Below are 14,946 nucleotides of genomic sequence, written 5' to 3'. Positions count from 1 at the left end.
GAAAAAAATGAACATTTATTAAATATTTACAATATATCAGGCATTATACTTACTAAACTTGTCGCTGCTTTTCAGTCACATCCAACTCTCCATGACCCCATTTAGGGTTTTCTTGGTAAAGCTATTGGAGTGGTTTGTCATTTCCTTCTCCAGCTCATTTTTACAAATGAGAAAACTGAGGCAAACAGGGTGATGTGACTTGCCCAGGGTCACACAGCTAATTGTTGTCTGAGGCCAGATTTGAAATCACCAAGATGATTCTTCCTAACTTCGACATGGTACCCTCTCCACTGTGCCATCTTGCTGCCCAAGCACTTTACCATTACTATCTCATTTGATTCCCACAACAACCCTTGGAGGGCAGGTGCATTATTAGCCCCTATTTACAGATGAGGAAATTGAGGCAAGCAGAGGTTAAACTATTTTGCCCAGGGTCACTGTCTGAGACAGGATTTGAAAACAGGTCTTCTTGACTCTAGGTCAAGAGTTCTATGTGCTTCACCACCTAGATTATCCAGGTAGAGGAACTCATCCAGGAGTTTAAAAGAGAAGTCAGTGCTAGAGAGCTGAAGATTGTCTTCCTGGAGTCTGAAGTTGAAGCCAAGGTCCCAAATGAGGTGTCTAGGGGTGAGGATGTAGGCAGACAAGAGGGAAAGATTGCCAAGGATGGCCCTCAGAGAACACTCATGTTAAGAGTTCAGCAAGAGAACAGAGAATCAGCATAGGAAAGAGAGAAAGAATGATTGAGAATCAGGAAAAGGACCAGGAAAGTGGGATGCCTCTGAAGCTAAAAGATGCTACAGATTCAGAAGAAAGTAGTGCGCAATGCCAAAGACCAAGGTGGTCAAGGATGGTGACGGACAAGGGGTGAGGGACAGAGGCAGGGAAAGGTGACTGGATATTGTGCTTGAGAAGACATTGGTGGCCATGGTAGATCAAATGTGCCTAGAGGTTTATCAGTCTGTCACCAAGGATTTGGGGACATAAGGGTCTTCAGAGGTTGGCCAATAACGTTAAAACAGAGAAGCCTTTCTGATGCTCTCATTTTACTTGACACCAGGGAAGGCTCATCACATCATAGATCTGAAGGGACCTTGGAAACCATTGAGACCAAGCCCCTCATTTTAAAGAAGAGGAAATGAGAGCTCAAAGAGGTTAGATGCCTTAGGATCATCGACTCAGAATTAGGAGGAACCTCTGAAGCCATTTGGTTCAACCTCCTCATTTTTCAGAGAATTGAGGCTCAGTATATAGGATCACATAGTAAGGGGTGGGATTTGAACCCAGGTCCTCTGGCTCCAGAGCAAGCGCTCTTCCTTTTATACCACACTCCCTCCTAATCTGAGATACCCAAGGAAATAAGGAAAAATAATAATAATAGCTCCAACAGCCACAATAGCTAATATTATATATTGCTTTAAGTATTGCAAAGAAGTTTACAAATATCGCATTTTTACCCCATTTTAAAATAAGGAAGTGGGGAAAGGGGCATGCTTTCCATTCCTTCTGGGAATTGTCACATCTTGTGACTACGACCCAGACGTATCCTTTCTCCCGAGTCCTCTTTCCTTTGCCCTGAGCTTTGGCTACGCTGTGGGGCTGCCATGCTGTATGGGATGGAATCTAGGTGGTCCTCTACCAAGCTAAGAGGAGGAGGGATGAAAGCTGGGGTAACAGCTCACATTTATATAGCATTGAAGTCATGCAAATATGTATGTATATAGATATACATATATAGACATGTATGTATCTATGTGTATAAATGTATTTACATACATCTATGTACATATATACACACTCATTTGTATACACAGATCTATGTATGTATACATACACATATATACACACATTTATGTGTATGTATACATGTGTGCATACAGATACATAAGTATGTAGTTGTGTATATATTTACTGCATGTATATCTTATAATAAACATACATAACAATTACATATGTATATATGTTATAATAATAGCCAGGATTTATACAGCACTTTAAAGTCTGGAAGGCACTTTACATATATTATCTCATTTTATCTTCACAACAACCCAGGAAGGTAAGGACTATTCTTATCCCTGTTATACAGATGAGGAAACTGAGGCCAAGTGAAGGTAAATTATTTGCCCAGAATGACATAGCTATGGAGTGTCTAAGGCATTCCCAGAACCCAGTCTTTTGACTCTAAGTCTCCAAATTATCCATTAGGAGTTAGAGGGATCATATAATGAGACCATCTGGGTCATATGACAGGGGATCTGAGTTGCCCCAAGAAAGGAGATGACCACTTCCACAAGGTTATAGAACTCAGGTCCAGGTTCTCCGGCTCCAAATATTGTATCCTTCCTACCATCCCTTGCTATTCTCTCCTTCCAATCAGGAAATTCTTCTTCAATCTTCCTATGTTTCCTCCCACTGTAATTTAATTAAATATCACTACAGTAAGACAAGGACTTGGCTCTCAGCTCCCCAGTATGACCTTGATAACACAGGAGCACAATACATTGGTTATCATCCCCATTTTCCAGATAAGGAAATGGAGACAATCGAGATTCTGATCCCAAGTCCCCTTCCCTGTCCCACGAGCCCAGCTATCTCTCAGATAACCATTGCTTGCTTTGCATGGACATCTTCAAGCCCTACCATCAAAGTGAAAAGAAAATGTTTTTTACTAAGAATTTTCCATTGCTTTTCTCCCTTCTTAGAATCATTTTCCAACAGAAAGCCTTTCCTATTTTCCAATACCCTTTCCCTCCTTAAATTATCCTGGATTTACTTATCTCTTCCCATGTTTTATTTCCAAGGAGAAGGGCTGCTTCTCATTTCTATCTTCCATGCCTGTTAATGATAACTGACATTTTTTACAGGGCTTGAAGTTTGCCAAGCACCTTATATACCTTATCTCATATGAGTTTCATAATAACTATGAGGCAGATGCTGGTAGTATACTCATTTTTATAGATCATAGACTTCAAGCCTTATGGGAGTAGGGGGCAGCTAGGTGTCAAAGTGGATAGAGCACCAGCCCTTGAGCCAAGAGGACCCAAGTTCCAATGCAGCCTCAGATACTTACGAGCTAGGTGACCCTAGGCAAATCACTTTAGCTCCCCAAAACAAACAAACAAAAAAGAGGCCATGGGATCTTGGAGGCCATCAAGTTCAACCTTCTCATTTTATAAATGAGAGACTGAATGACTTGCCCACAGTCACAGAATCAGAAAGTGTCTCGTGTGGGATCTGGACCTAAATTTCCTGATTTGTTTTCATTCACTGACATAAAACCTACTATGTGTCAAAATGAATATAGGGGAGATATTTTATAGAAATATATCTTAATCACTGGGTGTCCACCTAGGAAAAGGTTGGGATTAGTGGTAGATTACTGTTTCTCGAATTCAATGATTGGATTTTTTGTAATATATTGGTGGTGGGGTGGATAGGGAGCTGGGTCTGGAGTCAGGAAGATCTGAGTTCAAAATCTACCTCAAACACTTACTATCTGTGTGATCCTAAGCAAGTCACTTAACTTCTTGGTCTCAGTTTCTTCATCTGTAAAAATGGGAGTAGATCATTGGTACAAGAAATTCCTGAGTGAGAAAACTCCCTCCACATACGTGAAGTGATAAAAATGTATTTGAAATGTTTAGTCTTAGAAAGTTGCCTAGAGCGCTGAAAAATTTCAATGACTCACCTGCCAGGATGTATCAGAAGAGGAACTTAAACCAGGTCTTCCTGGCCCTGAGGTCCGTAATGCCTACTGTGTCATCTATGAAATGGGGATAATAATGGCACCTACCTATAGGGTTATGGTGAGGGTGAAAGGAAAAAGGGCAGAAAAAAGACCTTAGGAATCTCAAGGTATGATGTAAATGACAATAACTATGGTGGTGACGCTAGGGGTTATTCTAAGCCAAGAAAGAGAAGAGTGGGATACGTGTGTGTGTGTGTGTGTGTGTGTGTGTAATAATCTCCCACATTAGAATATAAACTCCTTGACTTCAGGGACTGTTTCACTTTTGTCTTTGTATCTCAAATGCCTGGCACAGAGTGAGAACTTCAGAAATGCCTATTGATTAATTACTAGATGGAACTCAAATTTCAGGAGGGATTTTACATTTTTTACATTACTCCATAGAAGGACTCACCCAGTTATTCTTTGCTGAAGGCAATACACTCTTTTATTTGGTTGGTGTCTCTAAGGGGAAGCTACGTGGCTTAACAGGAGAGATCCAAGGAGACCTCTCCTCTCTCCCCTTTCTTTGTGGAAGTGGCATTAAAGAAGATGCATTACCAGTGGATTTGATACAGCAGCCTAAGGAACACAGGGTCTTTCCCTCTGACTTGCAGATGAACTCTCCAATGTGTAGTATCTCCCTCTATTATAATGTGATTTCCTGGAAAGCAGGAACTGTCTTTTTTTCTGTCCCCAAGGTGTGGCATGATGTTGTGCACATATTTATTTTATAAATTCTTTTTCATTCATTATTCACTCAATCTCCTTGCCTTTCCCTGTTTCTGTGTCCTCTTTTTCTTTATCTGTTTCTCTCTCTCCCTGACTCTTTATTGACTCTGTCTCTGTGTGCCTCTGTCTCAGTCTCTCTGTCTGTATCTCTCTCTATCTTTGTCTCTCTTTATCTCTGTCTGAATCTGTATCTTTCTCTGTCTCCACTCTCTCTCCTTCTATCTCTCACTCTCTCTCTCTGTCTCTCTCTTTTTGTCTGAACTTGCCTCTATTTCTTTTTCTTTCTGTCTCTGTCTCTCCGAATTTGTCTCACTCTGTGTCTCTATCTTTCTATCTCTTCTCTCTCTCTCTCTCTCTCTCTCTCTCTCTCTCTCTCTCTCTCTCTCTATCTATCTATCTCTCTCTCTCTCTCTCTCTCCCCCTCCACACCACAACTTTACCTTACCTTTTAAAGACTCAAAACAAACCCCATATCAGAAGTTGACTCTCAGAACAAGCCAAATATTAGCAAACACTCTGGAACCTGAGACTCTGCTTTATTTGAAAATGTGTCTGGTTTCGTAAGAGCCTTCACACATGGGGTGTGCTAACATTTGCTAAGAACTCCCTTAATTGTAAGTTCTTGGGTGACAGCTTGAGAACAGAGGGAGAAGAAAGGAGTGAGGAGAGAGCAAAATAGGTTGGGGGGGGGGGGTTCAATGTGTCCTCTGACTCAGCAGTAACTACTTTAGTAACATAGAGTTTGGAGCAGCCTGTTTTGTTTACATCTAAAGAGACAGAAATGAGGTGGAAGGAGAGAGAGAGACAGAGAGAGAGAAGAGGGAGAGGGAGAGAGAGAGAGAGAGGGAGGGAGGGAGGGAGGGAGGGAGGGAGGGAGGGAGGGAGGGAGGGAGAAGGAGAGATGGGGAGGGGGAAGGGGAGAGACAGAGAGAGAGACAGAGAAAAAGAGAGAGAGAAACATTCAGGGAAAGCATGGAGGAAATAAATGGAACGGAGACTTGAAGGTCTTCCCATAATGGTTATTGATGTGGCTATTAAATCCTGGGATTTCTTTTGATTCCATTATGTAGGATGGATATGCTTGTACACATACCATGAGTGTGGGTGAGTGACTGTGGCTGGGTGTGGGGGGATGGGGGTGTGTGTGCTGTTCCCCTTCTCCTCTGCCTGCTAATTATTCATCATAACACATCTCCTCTTACTAATGTGATCTCAAATGACAATGTTTCCCATCCTGTAAGTGCTCACAAACAGAGTGCTGGTTGTAGAAAATGTTCATAATACTGTCATTACCTCTGTCCCTGTTATCTTTAACACTGATTATGTTAACAAAGGAAGATGTCTCTGGAGGAGAGAGAGGGCAAGAGGGCACCTCAGCATACTTCAGATAAATGGTAGGCTAGGTGCTATCTATTGTCTGCTGTGGGCAGAAACAAAGTGAGGCTTGGGAACTACTGAGCTGGAATGCTCCTGCAGTCTGGCCACAAGGGGAAAAACAGAAATCACATTCCAATGAATTCATTACTTAACTTTTTTAAATGACCAATTCTTTGTTCCTTCAAGGAAACAGGCTCATCTACTTGGAGCTGGGACCTTAGGCATGTAGGCTCAAAGATATAAAAGCAGGAAGGGACCTCAGAGGTCATTTATCCCAATCCCTTCATTTTACAGATGAGGAAACTGAGTCCCAGAACAGGCATTGGATCCTAATTCTAGAGCTACAAGGAAATGTAGAGGCCATCTATTCCAACCTCCTCTCTTTTTTTTTCTTTTAAAATTTTTCAATAATGTTAATTTAAAATATAATATGTAAAGAATAAAAAATTTAATTATGATATGATAAATATAATTATCCATCACACCATATATCCTCCCATTTCCCTCACTCTGGAGTATTATGTAGGTATATACTCATGTATGTATGTGCATATGCATGCATGTATTTGTACATATGTATATATGCATGTATATGAAACAACTAGGTGGTATAGCAGATAGAGCACCAAGCCTGGAGTTAGAAAGACCTGAGGTCAATTCTGGCCTCAGACACTAACTAGTGTGACCCTGGGCAAGTCACTTCACCCTGTTTGTCTCGGTTTCCTCATCTGTAAAATGAGCTGGAGAAGGAAATGGCAAACCACTCCAATATCTTTGCCAAGAAAACCCTAAATGGGGTCATGGACAGTCAGACACAACTGAAACTATTGAACAACATGTATGTGTGCATTGTGTATGTATGTACAAGCTAGATGGAAAGCAATTAAGCAAAAAGAGAAAATACTAGCAGCTGGGGGAGAGCGGAAGAGGATCACAAAAAATTTCATGTAGAAGGTGAAGACAGAAGTAGATGAATATAGTAGCAGAGTATTCAATAAACTCAAAGATCCCAAAGACGTGGGTAAAGATTCAGTATGTGACAAAAAACCTCCTGGGAATATGGGAAAGCAGTCTGGCAGAAATTAGGTATACACCAACAGCTTATACCACATACTAAAATAAGCTTCAACGTATTCATGACAGATAGAAAAAGTCAAATCATAAACAAATTAGAGGAACAAAGGAGGGAACATCTTTCACAACAATGGATAGGAAAAGAGTTCATGACAAAACAAGGGACTGAGATGATCCCAGGAAAAAAAAATAGTTATTTCAATTATGGAAACAAAAAGGTTTTTGTACAAACAAAATCAATGCAGTTAAAATTAGGAAAGGAGGTAATGAGAAAAAATCTTTATAGAACTGATTCAAAAACAATAGCCATTACTCAATACATAAAAAATAGCTCCCAAAGAAAGAAATTCAAATTATCAATATCCATATGGAAAAATGATTTAAATTACTATTTAGAATTAAAGAAATGCAAAATGTAAACAACTTCAAGGCTCCTCACATCCCTCAGACTGCCAAAGAAAGAAAGACAAAAGCTTTTTTAATGCACAGAAGTAAAGTCAAAAGGAAACCCAGACAAGCAGGAAAACTTTAAAAGTTACATGTTGAATTTATTATATGCTTAAAAGGAAAGACAAACTGTACATAATAGATTCAAAATGTCATTTCATTCCTCTTTCTCTGTTCTACTTTGTACGTAGAAATGTTGTTTATCTGACATTTGTTAAATTCAAAAAGAAAAGAAAAGAATGCAAAGGAATGAGGAGGTTTATCTCTAAAGCTCCCTCATCTCCTCTCTAGCACTGGCCTTTTCCCTTCAACACACCCTGGAAACTAAAGACACTCCTCTTTGATACCATTAAGGCATCACCCTGTGGTCTAGGTCTTTTTCAACTTCCTCTTTACCCTTCAAGATTTTTGTCTCCTGTTTCACTCTTTGCCTTGAGCCCTTGCTCTCTGTTTTGGAATCATTCAAGAAGCCCTGTATTAACATCTCTCTGTATCTTACTCATTTCAAATAAGATATTTTTGTTTTAACATCTGTCTTCTACAGACCTATTATTTAACTCAGAGTGGTTTAGGGGGCAGAGCACTGGCTTGGTGATTAGAGAGATATGGGTTTGAATCCCATCTTTGTCATTTACTGACTATAAATCCCACAAGTTATTTAACATCTCTGTTACTGGATATGTAAAATGGGGATACTTGGAGAGATAATGGAGGGTAGAAGGGCCTGGCATGTGGGGCTGAACATGACTGAACAACTGGGAAAAAAATAAGGAGAATGATACTTACACTATGTCCTCAAAGGCAAAACCTTAAAGTTCTATAGAAGTAGGATAGGTTATTGGTGTTATTTATTGTACCAGAAAGGCAGCTTGATGTGCTGGATAGAGAGCCAGCCTTGGAGTCAGAAAGTCCTGAGTTCAAGTCTCACTTCTTACACATGCCCACAAGCAACTCATGAAATCTCTCTCTCTGTCTCTCTCTGTCTCTCTCTCTCTCTGTCTCTCTCTCTCTCTCTGTCTCTCTCTCTCTTCTCTCTTTCTTTCTCCCCTTTTCTCTTTTTCTCTCCTTCCTACCCTCTCTCTTTCTCTCTCCCTCTTTCCCTCTCTCCAAATGATTTTCTGAAACTATAAACTAGCTTCTGATTCAACTTGATAGAAGGAGTTTTCAGATCAGAAAGTATCTCAAATTGATGAAATCACAGGTCTGAACCAAAACACAAACAAATAAACAAAAAAAAAAGGCACAGAGAATCTTATCAAATTTATCAGAGCAGGCTGGGAAAATGTTAGGGGCTGACGCAAATCCCAAGTCCCAATCAATAATTCTGATTCATATAGGCTTACAGCCAGCCCTGGGAAATAGTAACTCCAAGGCTGAAGGGCCTAGGTTCAGATTCTATTTTTGATAATTATTGAGCTTCCATAGCTATAAAAAGAGAAGGATTAGATTCGATGTCCTCTGAGGTCCCCTAAGTTCTAAATCTATGAGTGCAGATTGCAATAATAACAATAAAGCATATTTGTAAAGCATTTTGAAGTTACAAAATCCTTTCCCCACAACAACTCCATTTTTCTGATGGAGAGACCTGCTTAGAGGCAGCTGGATGGCTCAGTGGGTAGAGTGCTGGACCAGGAGTCAGGAAGATGTCACTTTGCATCTGGCTTGGCTGTGACTAAGTCACTTAACCTCTGTTTGCCTCAGTTTTTTAGCTGTAAAATGGAGGTAATAAAAATAGCTTTATTAGAGTGCCAGGCCTAGAGTCAGAAAGATTCATCTTCCTAAATTAAAATTTGGCCTTAGGCACTTCTAGCTATGTGACCCTGGGCAAGTCATTTAACCCTGTTTGTCTCAGTTTCTTCATCTGCAAAATGAGTTACAAAAGGAAATGGTCAAACCACTCCAATATCTTTGTCAAGAAAATTCCAAATGGGGTCGCTAAGAGTTGGACACAACTGAACAGTAACAAAAAAGAACCTAACTCACAAGATTGTTGTAAAACGATCAAGTGAGATAATATATATTTGCAAACCTTAATCCGCTACCTAAATAAATTAGAGTTATTATTATTAAGCAAGCCCATGAGGGTAGGGAGTATGTTTACTTAATACCATATCCCTGTCCCCCACAATGCCTACCACACTAGGCTATTATAGGTGTTTAGGAAATATGAATTGAAGTATACCCCTGTCTTCCGGTAAATTGTAAACTCCTGGGGGGCAAAGACTGTTTCCTTTATGTCTGTGTAATCCTAGATCCTGACACAATGCCAGATTTAATAAATACCCACTGAGTTGGATCTCATTCTCACTCCCATCTGTATGCCCCATATTAGTTCAGGTGCCATGTTTACGCATCACTAGGAAGAGGGCAGATCCACAAGAGGAAGGAAAGTAATCTTTCCCCTGGAAAAGAAGAGAAATGAAAATTCCTAATTGCCAACGGCAACTACACATTGAAATTATCCAAGTTGTTGTGTTCAAGGTGAAAAACAGTCATCTCTGATTGCAAATTACAAGTCCTGCCTTAAAGCCTCTGATTCATGTGAAAGATGAGACGCTGGGACGTGTTTGAGCACATCACCCGGTAACACCTTGGGCAAGAATTGAGAAGTAGCCACAGAATCCCAAAATCTGAGAATGGGAAGGAACCTCAGAGTCTATGGAAGTCAACCTCTGCCTGAAAAAGAACACAGAACAGTAGGGCAGTGAGAACAATAGATTTGGAAGCAACGGTCATGGGTTCAAATCCCAGCTCAGCCTCTGATTACCTGTTGAACCTTAAGCACATCATTGGACCTCAGTTTTTCCCTCAGTAAGGGATTTGGATTGAATGGTATCTGAAGTCCTTTCAAACTCTAAATCTATGATCCCAATGAAATCCACAATAAGTGGGCCACCCAGTCTTGGTTTAAAGACTTCCCTAGAGAGGATACCCACTACCTCCCAAAGCAGTCTCATCCACTTTGGGCTTATTCTAATTATTAGGAAGATTTCCTTACCTTTAGCCTAAAGTTGCCTCTCTGTAACTTCTAGCCCATTGCTTGTAGCCCTAATTGGGGCCAAGCAGGATATATCTAATCCCTAAGACTCAATAGCCCTTCAAATAGCCTGAACACAGTTATCACATTCCACTAAGTCAGCTTACAGTAATTACAACTGTGATGAGTTTCTACAGGAGCAATATGAGTCTTGGACTGTAGAAATAAAGTCCTAGGATGAGTTTTTAGAATCACTCTCTCTCCCTACCTTCTAGGGACTTCTAGATGGTACAGTGGATAGAGCACTAGACCTGAGTTCAAATCCTGATTCAAAATACTATATAATTTGGGAAAGTCACTTGCTCCCTCTCAGTCTCAGTTTCATCATCTGCAAGATGGAGATATTACTAGCAACACCCTCCCAGGGTTTGGGGAAGGGGATAATAGTAGTGGCAACCACCTCCCAAGGTTCTTAAATGAGATATTTATAAAGTTCTTTGCCAACAATGAAGGAATATAAAAATGATATTATTTCATAGGATGATGGCTTTCTAGTTGGAAAGGACTTCAGAGACCATCTAATACTGCCATCTCATTCTACTGGGGAGGAAATTGTTCATTATCATACAAATAGTAAGTGGCAGAGCTAAGATCTGAACTCAGATCCTCTGACTCCAAATTCAGTCAGCCAGTCAACAAGCATTTATTAAGCACCTACTGTTCACCAGACATTGTGCTACAGATACAAAGAAAGGCAAAAGACGGTCCCTCCAGGAGCCCCCAGTCTAATGAGGGAATGATACCCAAATGCCTATGTACATGTATATATATACAAGATAAAATGGAAGGCAATCTCAGAGGAAAAGTACTAGTCCTTCACCCCACTTTGCAGTTTTTTTAATGTGTTGTCTTGTCCATTAGATTATAATAAGCTCCTTGAGGGCAGGGGCTGCCTTGTTTTTTCTTATTTATATCCCTTGCACTTAGAAGAGTGCCTGACATATAGCAGGTATTTAATAATTCTTCATTGAGTTGAAATTGAAAGACCTCATACAGAAAGTGAGATTTGGAGAGCTCTAATTCATAGAATCATCTATTGGAAACTAGAGGGGACCACAGAAGCCATCTAGTCTGACTCCCTTGTTTTACAATTGAGGAAACTGAGTCCCACAGAGGTGAATTGACTCATCCAAGGACACCCAGATAGCAAATATCAGAGGCTGAATTGTTTATCCCACTGTAGCACATTCCACATTGTTTCCTTTCCTTAATGCCACACACACACACACACACACATCAATAATCTATGTTAGGGGTGGAGATGATTTTCTATCAAGACCTACCATTCCATGGGAAAAAGCATCCATCAAGGACTACATATAGACAAATAGCATTAATTTAGTTATTTATGGTGTAGAGAGAGGAAAATATAAAACAGGATACTCATTTGCCGCTGAAACTAAGAATAAATCTAAAACTCTGATAAATGCTATATCCAGTTAAAAGAAAGAGATTGAGGGGAGAAGGAGAAAAGAATAAAAAGAAAGACAGACACGTAAAGGAAGACAAGAGACACAAACAGACAGGAAAAGAAAAACAGAGAGACAGAAAGAGAAGGAGATACAGAGAAAAAGGAAAGAAGGGAGAATGGGAAGAGAAAAAGAGAAAGGAGAGGCAAAAGACAGAAAGAGGGGGAAAGAAAATATAACAATTGTTTGTACAGAAAATACATCATTATATTGTAATGAAAGTATACCTGTATTAAACATCTATTATGTGCCAAGAAGTGTGCTAAGCACTGGAACTTAAAAGAAAAGCAAAAAAAAAAGTAGCTGCTCTAAGCATTTCACAGTCTAATGGGAGACCCAACAAATAATTATGTACAAAAATAGGATAAATGGGAGCTAATATAAGATAACAGCACTAGCAAGATTGCTAAAAGACTTCTTATAGAAGGTGGGAGCTGGGACCTGAGGGAAATAAATCAGGGAAGTCAGGAGACAGAAATAGGAGAGAGAGGAAATTATAGGTATGGGGGATAGTCAGCGAAAATGAAGGGGAAGTGTCTTATGCAAAGAATAGTAAGGTGGTCGTTATCTTTGAAGTATAGGTGACCCCCCCCCCTTTTCCCCATTTTATTGTAAGCTCTCTGAGGAAAAGACTGTATTTTCTCCATAGTCTAAAATAATTCTCTACACACAGTAGCTGCTCAGAATGTTTATCTTTCATTGACACATTTGGGAGAACAGCAGTTGTATCACTGGGCTAACTCCATTAACTACCTGTCTCTCAGTCATTTACTGGTGCTCGAAGCTTCCATTCTCTATTTAAACTATCTTTCACTAGTAATTACCCTCCCCTGGTTCCTTCCAGGGATCACACAAGTCAAGACCCACTGGACAGAAGAATACAACTCCCTATGTGACGGTGAACAACCATTTAATCCTCAGGATCTCAGCTTCCTCATCTGTTTTAAAAAATAAAAGACGAGATTGGTCTCTTCTAGTTCTCAAACTATGACATCACGATCTCTGAGTTCTTTCTTACTAGCATACTCCTTTGATGATCAAGAAACCAAGCCAATGCCACATGCCTTTATTAAGGGAGTACAATATGCAAGCTGGGGGCTGGGACGGGACATAAAAGAAATTCAAGAAAATTAATGCACCACAAATAAAGCAATGAAAAAGGGAAAGGGACAATAATAGTCAGGGCATGGTAGATGTTTAACAACCAGTTCTTTTCAAAGCAGAACCCATTTTTTAAGCTGAATAGGAATTATTCATATTTTCTCCATCATTTTCTTAAATCTTTACAAGTAACCAAACAATACATCAAAGGTTGATTTGTTAGCATTGGCCAATTTCCAAGGTGTAAATGCTCACACTAAAATTTTAATAATCATCTTGCCAGTATGACTTGACTGCAGCCCACCCTTACATGGTAATCCAGAAAGGCCCGGTGGAAGAGTGACTCTTAAGCCCTAGAGCTGTGCTTTAGAGACCAGAGGCCTTAAAAGAATTGGAGGTGAGGGTTGCCCAAGGTCACACTTGTAGAAAGACATGGATGGAGGTGCAAGATGGAACATCTTGAATAAGAAACAGTTGTTAGGCCAGTTGAACTGGAATGGAGTATGTGAGGGGAATGCTGCTAATGAGAAATAAGCGACTGGGTTTGGTCTGCAATATTCTGGTGCTAGGGTAAATCAGTAATGCATCATATCAACCATGGAACTTATACCTTGTCCCTGTCTGGGGTCCCTGCTCTCCTTCTAATTGGAGGGAGGCATCCTCTCCTTCTGGAGCTTCCATTTAAGGAGGAAGCCCACATCATCCATCTCTTTATTTCCCACCTGGCTCCCCTCGTCTGGATGTCTCCATCATGCCTTCTTTTTCCCTCCCTTTTCTTCTTCCTTTTATATGTTGTCTCCACCAGTAGATTATAAATTCCTTGAGGGAAGGTGCTGTCTCTTGACTTTCATTGTATACCCATCATCTAGCACGATGCCTGGCACATAATATGAGCTTAATAAACATTTATTGAATAACTTAACAAAGAATTCTGATAATTTACCCTATACCAAGGTTATTTTAACTTTTCTCTCCAACTACTTCTGAATTAACTTCAGCAAGACACAGAGACTTCATGGAGTAAGAAAGGAGATATGATTCTAGCATCCAATGACTCAGATAATTCCTCATGTACTGAATTCAATGAGGTGAGCATGTATTAAGCACCTGCTGTACACCAGGTACTGCCCAAGGTGCTAGAGATACAAAGACATAAATGAAAAAGTCTCTGTCTTCAAGGAAGTTACATTCTACTGAGGAAATACATCCTGTACACCAGAGAAATAAAGAGAATGCTTTTAAAAAGTAAGCAACTAAGTGTAGACCAGCATCTCCCACTATATCAAGGTAAGATCAATATGGGTGCATGATTTAGACATAAAGGGTGATACCATAAACAAATCAGGGGAGCACGGAATGGTTTATTTGTCAGATATATGGATAAAATAAGAATTTATAACCAAACAAGAGATAGAGAGCATTATAGGATGTAAAATGGTTCATTTTGATTGCATCAAATTAAAAAATTTTGTACAAACCAAACCAATGCAGCCAAAGATTAGAAGGGGAGGGGGGGCAGGGAATTTACAGCAAGTTTTTCCTATAAAGGTCTCATTTCTCAAATATATAAAGAACTTAGTCAAATTTATATGAATACAAGTCATTCCCCAGTTGCTAAATGGGAAAAGAATATGATCAAGCAGTTTTCAGACAAAAAAATCAAAGCTATACATAGACATGTAGATTATAAAATTGTGCCCAACAATATTACTATTTGGTCTATATCACAAGATTTTTTTAAAAGGGAAAGGACCTACATATACATAAATATTTACAGCAGCTCTTTATGAGGAGGCAAAAAATTGAAAATTTTTACATGTGGTTGGGGAAAATAAACTATTTTTCAAATAATCCAAAGTAGCTTCAAGAAGTTAACATGATTAACTAAAGGAATCAGGAAATGCCTCAAGAACACATTTGAGGGAAGAAAGTTAGGGATGGGATTAGGGTTGAGGAAGTGTGTTTCAGATATGGAGGAATAC

The sequence above is a fragment of the Notamacropus eugenii genome, chromosome 5 (genome assembly GCF_028372415.1).
Source record: "Notamacropus eugenii isolate mMacEug1 chromosome 5, mMacEug1.pri_v2, whole genome shotgun sequence".
NCBI lineage: Eukaryota > Metazoa > Chordata > Mammalia > Diprotodontia > Macropodidae > Notamacropus > Notamacropus eugenii.
This window is presented reverse-complemented; position numbering follows the sequence as displayed.